Here is a 13,188-nt window from a genome sequence, read left to right as displayed (position 1 = left end):
GCCAGTATCAGCCTAATACTGAAACCAGGAAAGGCCATAACAAAAAAAGAAAAGTACAGACCAATATTCCTGATTAACATAGATACAAAAATCCTTAACAAAATACTAGCTAACAGAATCCAATAGCATATCAAAAAGACAATATACCATGTTCCAGTGAGTTTCATACCAGGGATGCAGAGATAGTTTAACATCCACAAGTCAATAAATGTGATACACTACATAAACAGAATTAAAAACAAAAATCACATGATCATCTCAGTAGATGCAGAAAAAGCATTTGAAAAAATCCAACATTCCTGCATGATTAAAATCCTCAGCAATATCTGTATAGAAAGAACAACCCTGAAAATAATAAAAGCCATCTATGACAAATCCAGAGCCAACATTATTCAGAACAGGGAAAAGTTGAAAGCATTCTCCCTCAGTACTGAAACAAGACAAGGATGCCCACTTTTACCACTTCTATTCAACATAGTACTCGATGTCCTAGCCAGGGTAATCAGACAAGAGAAAGAAATAATGAGCATCCAAATTGGTAAAGAGGAAGTCAAATGGTTGCTGTTTGCCAATGACATGATTGTATGCCTAGAAAACCCTAAAATCGCATCCACAAAGCTCCTAGAACTGGCAAATGAATTCAACAAAGTTTAGGGATACAAAACTGATGAACACAAGTCAATAGCACTTCTACATACCAACAGTGACCATGCTGAGAATAAAGTCAAGAACTCAATCTCTTTTCAAATAATTGCAAAATAAAATAAAATATTTGGGAATATACTTAACCAAGGAGGTGAAAGACCTCTACAAGGAAGACTATGAAACACTGCTGAAAGAAATCGTACATGACATAAACAAATGGAAACACATCCCATGTTAATGGATGGGTAGAATAAATATTGTCATTGAATCAATATTTCCAAAAGCAATCTACAAATTCAATGCAATTTCCAACAAATACCACCATTGTTCTTCACAGAACTAGAAAAAATTCCTAAAATTAATATGGAACCAAAAGAGAGCCCACATAGCCAAAGCAAGACTAAGCAAAAAGAACAAATCTGGAGGCATATTACCAAACTTCAAACTATAAGGCCATAGTTACCAAAACGGCATGGTAGTGGTATAAAAACAGGCACATAAACCAAAGAAACAGAATAGAGAAGCCAGAAATAAAGCCAAATACTTACAATCAACTGATCTTTGACAAAGCAAACAAAAACATGAAGTGGGGAAAGGAGACCCTATTCAACAAATGGTGCTGGGATAATTGGCTAGCCACATGCAGAAGAATGAAACTGTATTATCATTTTTTACCTTATACAAAAATAAACTCAACATGAATCAAAGGCTTAAATCTAAGACCTGAAACCATAAAAATTCTAGAAGATAACATTGGAAAAATCCTTCTAGACATTGGCTTACACAATGACTTCATGATCAAGAACCCCAAACCAAATGCATTAAAAGCAAAGGTAAATACATGGGATACAATTAAACCAAAAAACTTCTGCACAGCAAAAGCACTAATCAGAAGAGTAAACAGACAACCAACAGAGTGGAAGAAAGTCATTGCAATCTATATATCTGCCAAGGACTAGTATCCAGAATCTACAAGGAACTCAAGCAAATTAGCAAAAACAAAACAAGCAAACAAACAAAAAATGACCCCATCAACAAGCTAAGGACATGTATAGACAATTCCCAAAAGAAGATATACAAACAGCCAACAAATGGATGAAAAAATGCTCAACATTACTACTTATCAGGGAAATGCAAATCAAAACCACAATGCAATACCACCTTACTTTTGCAAGAACTGCCATAATAAAAAAAATTAGATGTTGGCATAGATGTGGTAAAAAGGGAACACTTTTACACAGTTTGAAGAAATGTAAACTTGTACAGCCACTCTGGAAAACAGTGTGGAGATTCCTCAAATAACTAAAAGTGAATCTACCATTTGATCCAGCAATACCATTCCTGGGTATCTACCTACAGAAAAAGAAGTCATTATATGAAAAAGATTCTTGCACATGCATGTTTAGAGCAGCACAATTTGCAATTGCAAAAACATGGAACCAGCCCAAATGTTCATTAATCAATGAGTGGATGCAGAAAATGTGACCTATATAGCATAGGATACTACTCAGCCATAAAAAGAAATCAAATAATGGCTTTTGCAGCAATCTGTATTGAATTGAAGACAGGTATTCTAACTGTAGTAACTCAGGAATGGAAAACCAAACATTATATGTTCTCACTTGTACACTGGAGCTAAACTATAAGGATTCAAAGATATAATAATGATATAACGGATTCTGGAGACTCGGGAGAAGGGTGGGAGGGAGGTGAGGAATTAAAGAGTACACATTGGTTACAATGTACACTGCTCAAGTGATGGGTGCACCAAAACCTCAGGTATCATCACTAAAGAACTTATTCATGTAACCAAACACCACCTGTTCCCCAAAAACCTGTTGAAAGAAAAATGATTTGGCATTTTCTCATAAAGTTTAATATGCTTCTACAAAATGACCTAACACTTCTAAGATATGGACACACCTATTTCCACAAGCATATTTGTACAAGAATGTTCTTATATAACAAGTTTTATTCAAAACAGCTAAAACCCTGAAAGTATCAAATATCTATCAGTAGGAGAAAGTTGTTGTATGTATTCCTAAAATGAAATATTACTTACTAATATAAAGGAACAAACTGCTGATAAATGTAACTGTGAGAATGAGTCTCAAAAATATTATACTGAGTTCAAGAAACCAGATACAAAACAGTAAACACTATATAATTTATATAAATTTCAAGAACAGGTAGGATTAAATTTATATGACAAACATTAGAATAATGGCTACCTTTGGTGGTTGATGAGTGTATTTACTGGAAGGGGAATGAGATGATTTTTAGAGGCAGTCAGGGTGTTCTTTGTCTTAACTGGGTGATGGTTATATTCATCAGGGTATCAGGGTGAGAACTGCATAAAGTACACCACCCTAAATGACAATAGAGTCTGTATTACCATCATTCTTAGCAAACTGACACAAGAACAGAAAATCAAACACCACATGTTCTCACTCATAGGCAGATGTTGAACAATGAGAACACATGGACACAGGAAGGGAGGTATCACACACTGAGGTCTGTTGAGGAGGGGGGACTTGGGAAGGGACAGTGTGGGGTAGGGCGTTGGGGAGGGGTTACGGGGAGAAATGCCAGATATAGGTGACTAGGATGGAGGCAGCAAACCACATTGCATGTATGTACCTATGCAACAATGTTGCATGTTCTTTACATGTACCCCAGAACCTAAAATGCAATAAAATACACACACACACACACACACACACACACGAATAAAATAAAAAATTGAAATTTTAAAAAATGTGACAGGACTGAGTTATCACTTAACATTATTGTTGGAAATATATGAAAAACTCAAGAGTTGGATCCATACCAGTCAATGTCATATTAATGTACTAAGCTGGTGTATTTCACATTAAAAGTTGTATGTTATGGTCTGAATGTTTATGTAACCCCAAATTCATATGCTGAAACTCTACCCTCTGAGGCATTGGTATTAGGTGGTGAGATTTTGGAAAGGTGATTAAGTCATGAAGGAAGAGCCCTCATGAATAAGAATAGTACCCTTCTAAAAGAGTCCCCAGAGAGATCACTTGTCTCTCACACCACAAGGTGACAGAGAGAGAAGACAGCCATCCGTGAGCCAGAAAGTGGGACCTCATGAGACACAGAATCCTCTGATGCCTTGATCTTGTATTTCCAGTCTCCTGAACTAAGAGAAATAAATTTCTGTTGTTTATAAGCCATGGCATTTTGTTACAGCAGCCTGAAGGGACTAACACATTATACTCATCAACTTTTAATACATGTTAAGTAGCAGTAAGAGGAATAGTAAAAACATAAAAAATGTTCTGTTCCTTATTCCACAAATACTGGATTTAATATCCATGTACTTTATAGCTTTCTCCTGTAATATTTACCTGATTTATTTTTAATAAATTCAGCAGTTTTCAGACTTATCAAATAATGCTTTATTAAAATGTGCATTTGACATTTCTTCATTAGCAGAGTGTCAGTTATGCATGAAGTCTGATGATCTCAGATATGTATATATTCTCTTAGTATGTATATATTCTATAGCATGTGTATAAATAGTACATGTAATATATAATATAATACATATATAGTAAGTTCTCAATATCATTGATATGTTCTTGGAAACTGTGACTAAGTGAAATTATATATAGTAGGTTCTTGAATAATGTTTCATTCAACATAGTTTTGTTACACCATTGATGACAAAAACATTGGTTTTGTTACAGGTCACATTGCTTAAAGTCAGTTTCCAAGAACCTCTCAATGACATTGAGAACTTACTGTATGAGATATACTTTATATGTCTACATGTATATATTTGCACATACACATGCATGCATAAACATATATGTTTACATGAGTGGTGTGTATATAGATATAGGAATACACATACACTGTTTTACAAATAACCTTCACTGAAATTTAATGAGGTCAAAATGAAAAATATTGACTGTATTTAAAGGTTCCTTTTTATGAAACTCAATATTATTTAGCTACTTAGTAGCTTAATATTGAGTTTTTATGAAGCTAAATATTAAGTATTTAGATACATTTTAATACTTTATATCATATTATAATATTAATTTTGCTGTTTTTAAGCTTTATTTGTACTTATACTTTTATTTTGTAGTTACATAAGAGCTAAGGGCAAAAGTCATTCATATTTTGCAATTCTGTTATTTCAATAAAAATCATCCTTCTTATTTATTGGATACCATTATATCAGTCAAGTGTGAAAAACACTGTACACATACGTACTTGCATACTCCCTCTCTCATACACACACACACCCACCCGCCCCCAACACACACACACAATGTGTGCTCTTTAAGAAACTTTAACCACAGAAAAATATACTGAGTGTAACTGAGGAAATGCAAAGCACAATCCCAGAGATAACCAGTGTCAACAGTTTGCCTTTATCCAAGATTGACTTAGTCTATTTGTGCTGCTGTAACAAAACACCACAGACTGGGTAATTTATAAAGGATAGAAATTTCTTTCTCACAGTTATGGAGGCTGGGAAGTCCAATATCATGGCGCCAGGATTGGTGTCTGGTGAGGGCCTGCACCACCAATGGTGTCTTCTAATGATGGCATTCTCACATGGTGAAAGGGCATAATGGGGCAAGCTGCCTCTTTTTTTTTTTTTTTTTTTTTTTAAAAGGGCACTTATCCATTTGTGAAGGTAGAGTCCCATGACTTAATAAAGTCCCAAAAGGCCTCATCTTCTAATATCACCACAGTAAGGATTAAATTTCAACATGAATTTTGGAGGGGTTGCCACAATCAAATCATAGCACAGGTTTTTATGCATTTTATAATTTAGCCGTGTTTAGTGGGACCATTTTATATTAGTGGTACAGTTTTATTTTGCTTAAGATTTTATCATGTTTTTCCATGTCCTAAAATGTTATTGATAAACATGATTTTAATTGGCTGTATGTATAACTTGTAATTTACTTAGCCAATCCTAGGTGTACATTTAGGTTTATCAATTTTTTCTATTATTAAAAATGTTGAAATATGCAATTATTGTTCATAAATATTTGTGACAATTTTCAAGCCTTTTAAAATTTATCTTACCCATAAAAAGAGCAGTTCAATTTCCCCTTTTTCTATGTAATCAAAATGTAACAGTACTTTACATTGATTGGAAAGAGGGAGTCAATAGACAGATCCTGGTTTAACGTTTCATTGGAATTCACCAAAATGATCAATCGCCAAATATTGATTGAACACTTACCATGTGCCAGACTCTGTATTAGACTCTACTCCCCATATTAAAGAAATAAGTTATTAGAGCCTTTTTAAAAGTCATGTCTTATCATTGAGACCAAGCTAATCACAGACTGTATTAGTAAATTTGTTCATGTGAAGAGGAGGAATGACAAGAAGATAATAAAGCAATTTTAGAACTCTAATCTATATAAGGAAAATGAGGGGAGGCTGGAGGGGGAGGGAGGCTAATTGAAGAAACACTAGTAAAGCAAAACTTCTCCTACACCACCACCTTCCTGTCTTGTCGTAAGTATAGATGAATAACAACTCTGTTAATAGGATTTTAAGATTATTCTGTTTATATAAAACTTCCCATGGCTATAAAACCGAGTCCCCACAGCCCCAACTACCAACTTGGGGACACATATATTTAAGATATGGTCATTGTCATTTAGACATTGCTACTAAGGATGGTGAATTCTGTCTGAAGTAGCCAATTATCTGTCCAAATCTGTCTTCAGCCTTTCAGCCAGAAAGTTATTTTTGTCATTATAGTTTCTTGTTGACAGTATACTTAGACTCCCTTCTGTTACAGAAAATGATGCCCAGTGCAGAGCCTCCTTTCACATACCTGAAGTGTGTTATTGAGCCACCAAATAATAGACATTACATTTTGTTTTATTCCAAACAAATGTTTCAGCTCCAGTGGGAGCTACTGGTTAGAGATGCCTTGGACGTAGGAAAGTAGTTCCTAGGGTTTGAAATATATCTACTCCATTTTGAAACAGCAGAAATCCCACAACACAATTCCCATTTTGAAAATGCATTGTAGAAGGGAATCTGTGTTTATCCTACATGGAAACTGAACCATGAGTATAGAATTATAAAGCATTCTGGATGGATTCATATGTAAAGTCAAAGTTTTAATATTATGCCTATGGGTAAAATTCACTTTAAGAACACTAAATACTTGTCCTTCAAGCAGGCGAATGGAAATTATGCCTACTGTTCATAAAACCAACAAGAGGAGAATGTTTTTTGGAGCTATAGAATATGAACAAAAGCAGGACCGGCTGTGATTCTAGATCTGCCTATCCTTTGAGAGGCTGATAGCACTGGAGCTTGGAGCTTAAAAATCAGATATGCTAAGGAGCGCACACAAGAACAAAACAAACATATCTTAATATCTTCAGAAATCACTGCCCTGAATCCCATCTTCTTTTTGAAAAATTAACATTAAAATGAAATATAGACCACTGACATGGGTAGGCCCTAATATGTGGTAACTGAGTCAAAATAAAAAAATTCTTTTGTAAATGATCAATATTTGGTGATTATAGGTTATACCCAACAAGCTCCAAGCAGTGCCATAAGCAGGAAGGTATTTAATAGATTATTTTGATTATGGTAATAGTTATGAGCTACTTTATAGATGAAAATAAGGAGCCCAACAAATTAGCAATATGATGGCTATAATTTTCACACTGGTAAAACATTTAGATTTTTCTATGACATCATTAAAATGTAGATAATTGCCACTTTTTCTATGCGCATAAATTTCCTGAGAAATTTTCTCAGAACTTTAATGTTATTATTGACAACAACTTATCTCTTAGAGAAAGTAAGCAGATGGATAAAATTTCTGTAAGTGTTCTGAACCCTTCAGAAGGAATCCCTGTTCTGAATAGGTAAATGCTGTGGGTTAACATAAGCAATTTCAAAATTGAGAAGGTAAACTAATAGGCAAGGCTCACTTTGCTTTGACCAATTTACAATTCGTAAAGCCAGACTTTATTAAATCATAATTCAAACCCTCTGAGTAATTCATTCGACTCTGCTGTTGATAGAGTCCTGAAGATCCATTCATGTGTGAAAATTGCTGGTGGGGGATTATAACAGATTAACACAAAAGAGTAAACTCTTTATTAACTTGTAAAATTATATTGCCAGAGACAACGCAAGACATTAAACTGATGTGTTTTACTTGGATTCACATCCCTTACAGAGGATCATATGCTAAACAGCACATGCAGAGAAACAATTCCTGTATCACAGAATCCAATGACATTAGCCTGATTCCATCCACTGTCGAGACAGGGAATGATTCTGACTCACTTTTCACATAAAATGGGGGGAAAAAAAAGGAAAAAGAAGACAGGCACCAAATCATAGCACTATTACATGGATATTTCTGATTTTGCTTGCCCAGCTTACCTTCTTTTGGTAATGGCAGTCTGTCTTTTTGGGGAGAAATAATATTCTATCTCATTGCATTGAGTCTGATGGAACTTTGTAATTAATGAGCTCTTCCCGCCACCTGCCCTAGGCATGTGACCCAAGGTCAGCCAACCAGCCTCTATTTCCTGGGAAAGAAATACTACAGAAGCGTATTTTTCCTAAAATCTGGTTACTTAGCCTGCCCGCCCACTCACCCTCCCTCCCTTTCTCCCTTCCTTCCTATTTCTTTCTAAAAAAAAAAAAAAAAAAAAACTCTCCCTCTGTCACCCAGGCTGGAGTGCAATGGCATGATCTCGGCTCACTGGAACCTCTGCCTTCTAGGTTCAAGCAGTTCTCCTTTCTCAGCTTCCAGAATAGTTAGGATTACAGGTGTACACCACCATGTCTGCCTAATTTTTTTGTATTTTTAGTAGAGACGGAGTTTCACCATTTCAGCTAGGGTGGTCTCGAACTTCTGACTTCAAGTGATCTACCGGCGTTGGCCTCCCAAAGTGCTGGGATTACAGGAGTGAGCCACCACACTCAGCTATTTATCCTTTCTTTAGGATCCCTTAGCCATTCTCTTTCTTTCCAATAAAGTCTCATCTTGTTTAAATAATTTGGAAACCATCTCTGTTGCTTACAGCCAATGACTCTAGACACATAAAACTATAGACCTCTATTGTTGGCAGGGAGCTTAAACTGGAAAAAAGGTATGTAAAAAACTTTGAAACTTTGGAAATAGGAAAGAAAATGTAAAAGGAATACCTGAGCCACAGTATTGGCCTGTGTTGGTACAAAAGTCCTTAGTAATAGTGGAGAGAAGATTGCAGGGTGGTCTCATGGCATACGTATTGAAACAGGAGTCAAGAACCTGAGCTCAATCCGCTTATTTCACAATGAAGCACACTAAAGCCCAGAGAGGAGTTATTTACTGAATGTGTTAGAGCCAGCACCAGAATTGAGGTATCCAGGATTCCAACTGAAATTTGCTTATGTTTGCATCATATTTCATCTTCCTATGAATTTTACTTTCACTCTTTTTAAGCTTTGACATGTTCTAAATTTATAGCTGCTTCCAGAATTATACTCTGTACTCCAAAGTAATCAAACATATTTTCAAAAAGCTGAGCTCAAGATGGAACATAGGAAGTTTGTAACAGTCCTCTGTCTGACTTGCCCCTTTTAGTCCTCTGAGCCCCATCCCAGGCACCACTGTGTCTGTTCATTCTTAAGTTTGTATTTCAATTTTCCCTTTTAGAGATTTCACCCATCTTATACCTGCATGATTGATCCTGGCTTTCAGGCTGGGTAGGTCAGACCTAGTTCCATCAAGTCAAACTTACTCGGCAAAGGAGACAGAAAAAAATCAGAATAGTCAAGAATGAACACTGGATATATTTTCCAGTTTAGTAGCTGACTTACAAAGCAAATGTAACCAGATTTAAGAAGTACTTGTGGAATATCTCTAGTGTTTCCAGCACTGTTCTAAGTTTTCTGAGAATAAGGAAAACAAAAATTATTCTTTAAAGAAATAAAAAAAAAGACAAGAAAAACTTGTCTGTATGCTACCAACAAAAGACACCACATAAACAAGTCCTAAATTGTATGTGACATGCCACAGTGCTATATTTTCTGAGAAAGCACCTTTCTGATCCATTGATCACAAACTCTTGTCACAAAATGAAGCCTATTAAAAATCAAAGTTGGCCAGATTCCACTGCATATAAATTCACAATATGGAATTTAATAAACTTAGAGCCAAAAAGAACTCATAAAACGACAGACATAAATTTCTCCTAAGAAGCTCAAAGCTATTTAGGAATAATCTCTCAATTTTCTATTCTGTTTCTCTGGGAAACAATTGAGGTATGACTCTACACTCATATTTTCTTTCTGAAATATAAATGGAAGGAAAGGCTAATTGTGGCTTTAGAAGTGTTCGAGAAAGTATAATTAACATTTTGTGGAGGGTCATGAAGAATTTTTGAAGAGTTGAAATTGGCTGGGTACTGACTGCTCCCTAAGTAAAATAGTGAAACTGAAGGAAGACTCTCCTGTAGCAAATTCATCAATTTTGACTAACAGCAAACATATAATTTTAGAAGAAATTAAAGCCAATAATATAGTAGTAGGCAACACATGTTAGTGAACAACCAAACACATCCAGTGTCTTAACTTGATTCTGCTGTTTGCTATGTGTATGATTTTAGACAAATTATTTAATGTCCACACCTATGGATCTGTTTCTGGTAACATGGTGGACTAAATATAACTACCATTTGAACTAAAATTCTAGATTATAAATATATTTGAAATCTTTTAAAAATGCACTGTGTTCATGACTAAGTAAGAAATCCTGTGAGACACAGAACAAGGTGAAAGAGAAATTTTTTCATGGCGTCACTTGATAAACTGTGGGCTTTAGTTTTGCTTTGATGCTACAAAGATGTGAAAACAAAGCACAAAAGTACACGACTTACCCTAAGTAGAGAGTCTAACAGTAAAGACTGCATTCAGTCTGCATTTCTAAGCAACTGCAGCCTCGGTGTAAGGTGAATGGATAGCAAAACAACCTTCAGTTAAAGGGCAAAGATTGGAAACCTGGAAGAAGAAAATAATCATACCGGTTTACGATGCTCACAAGAGATGCATTTAGCATATAGAAACACAGCAACATTAAAAGACCACAGAAAAGTACACTAACCAAAAAACCCTGGTGTTAATTATAGTCGTTTAAACTAAAATAGACTTTAACACTATCTATGTCTTAGAGAAAGAGAGTTACTGTAAATAATAAAGATTAGATTCATGAAGAAGATATAAAAACTCTAAATTTGTATTCAAAAAATAATATGGTCCCAAAATATATAAACAAAAATAGAAAGGCAAAAGGCAAAAACTACAGTCATATTGGTAGACCTTAACACACCTCTTTCTACAGTTAATAAAGCAAATGCAAACTTAAATATATAAGTAAGATCGTGCAGTATTTGTTTTTCTGTGTGTGGCTTATGTTTAATATTACTACCTCTGGGTTCTTCCGATGTCACAAATGACAGGCTTTTTTTAAAGCCTAAATAGTATTCTATTATATATAATATGTGTACAGGTATTGATCAACTTACAACCTATGCAACTTACGACCATTCAACTTTACGACCACAATCAGTAGCCACAACTGCTCCGCGCACGGCAGCACAAACATTAACGAGCTGGGTGTAAGACAGTGCGGACCAGCTTCCGGCAGCACTACCATCTCCGCGTGCACCATTTCAACTGTTATCTCAGATTCGGTACGGCAATTTGTGTTTTGTGCCTTGGATATTTTTCATCATACCCCTCCCAAGATGTCTATCAAGAGGAAATTGTCTTTGTCTAAGCCTCAGCCTGCCAAGAAGGAAAGAAAGGCCATCAACCTCGACACGAAAATGAAGGTAATTTAGCAGTACGAAGGAGGAAAGAAAGTGAATGTGATTGCATGTGATACGAAGTTATCACACTCTACTGTGTCGATGATTTTGAAAGATAAAGAAAGAATTCTCGAAGCTGTGAAAGGTTCTGCACCCATGCGATCAACAGTTATAACAAAGCAACGAAGCAGGCCCATCCACGAAATGGAGAAATTGCTATATATTTGGATGGAAGATCAAATTCAAAAACAGACACCATTAAGTCTTTTTACTGTGCAGATGAAGGCAAGAAGTCTATTTCAGACTCTGAAGGAGCGTGCTGGAGAAGATTACAGTCAAGAATTTGTAGTAAGCACTGGCTGGTTCCAGAGATTCAAGAAAAGATTCCAAATGCATAATGTTTGAGTGACAGGAGAAGCAGCGAGTGCGGATGAGGAAGGAGCACGTAAGTTTGTTGATAGTCTGGATGAATTAATTACAGATGAGGGATATCTAGCAGAACAGATTTTCAATGTTGATGAAACTGGATTACTGTATTTTGGAAACGGATGCCAGCACACACTTATATTCACAAAGAGGCAAAACGCATGCCGGGATTTAAAGCATTTAAGGATAGGCTAACTCTGCTGCTTGGTGGGAACATCACAGGGTTTAAGCTGAAGCCGTTCTTAATTTATCACTCAGACAACCCGTGTGCGTTCAAGAATGTTAACAAGCACACACTGCCCATCTACTTTCGTTCTCAACATAAAGCATGGATGACACAAGGATTGTTTGAAGACTGGTTTATGAACTGTTTTATTCCTCAAGTTCGAGAGTATTGTTTGGAGAAAGATATTCCTTTCAAGATTTTATTGCTACTCAATAATGCGCCTGGACACCCACCACATCTAGGCGATCTCCATCCAGATGTAAAATTTGTTTTTCTTCCGCCAAACACGACTCCACTCATCCAGCCTATGGACCAAGGTTCGATTGCTACATTGGAGGCCAACTATCTCTGAACCACCTTCGCTCAAGCAATATCCGCTATAGATGCTGACTCAGAACTAACACTGCGAGACTTTTGGAAACACTACAACATTTTGATGTGTATCAAGAATATCGCTACCGCCTGGGAGGCTGTGATGACAAAATGCATGAATGGCATCTGGAAAAATTGTGTTAAGCGCTATGTTAATGATTTTGACGGATTTGACAGTGAACATGAACTTGAAATGATTTGAGTGAAAAAATAGTAAAACTCGCTAAAGATCTTTCTTTGGAGTGTGAAATGGAAGATGTCGAGAGTTGCTAGACAAAGAATCTGGAGAACTTACAAATGAAGAGCTAATCCAACTGGAAGAAGAAAGAGTAGAGGAAGAAGAAAGAAGAGAAGCAGAGAAAGAAGAGGAGGAGCCAGAAAGAAAGTTCACCACTAAGGGATTATCAGATGGTTTATCTTTACTGAATAAACTTCTTATACATTTTGAAGCAATGGACCCAAACATCAAATGATTTGCAAGGATTGAACGGATGGCGCACGATGTGTTTCGTCCATATCGTGAAATTTATGAAGAAAAAAAGAAACATACAATTCAGACAAAGCTCACCATGTTTATGAAAAAAGCAGCTCCAGTAACCCCAACTGCTGCCTCAGATGACGACATCAACGATCTGCAGCCAAGCACCAGTGGCCAATAAAATGTTTCGTACATGT

At 36.0% G+C, this 13,188-nt stretch overlaps 1 long non-coding RNA gene across 1 annotated transcript in view; it reads right to left on the bottom strand.

The window, feature by feature from the left end:
• Positions 1-11,172, bottom strand: part of LOC116562437 — a 109,895-nt gene extending 98,723 nt beyond the window's left edge. The window contains exon 1 of the long non-coding RNA XR_004273938.1: positions 10,560-11,172. This is a non-coding gene — a long non-coding RNA (uncharacterized LOC116562437). The remainder of the gene's footprint in view (positions 1-10,559) is intronic.
• Positions 11,173-13,188: the final 2,016 nt, after the last annotated feature.

The sequence above is a fragment of the Sapajus apella genome, unplaced genomic scaffold (genome assembly GCF_009761245.1).
Source record: "Sapajus apella isolate SASKATOON/1434 unplaced genomic scaffold, GSC_monkey_1.0 scaffold32, whole genome shotgun sequence".
Taxonomy (NCBI): domain Eukaryota; kingdom Metazoa; phylum Chordata; class Mammalia; order Primates; family Cebidae; genus Sapajus; species Sapajus apella.
The sequence above is the reverse complement of the archived record's forward strand: the minus strand, read 5'-3'. Positions and strand labels throughout refer to the sequence as shown.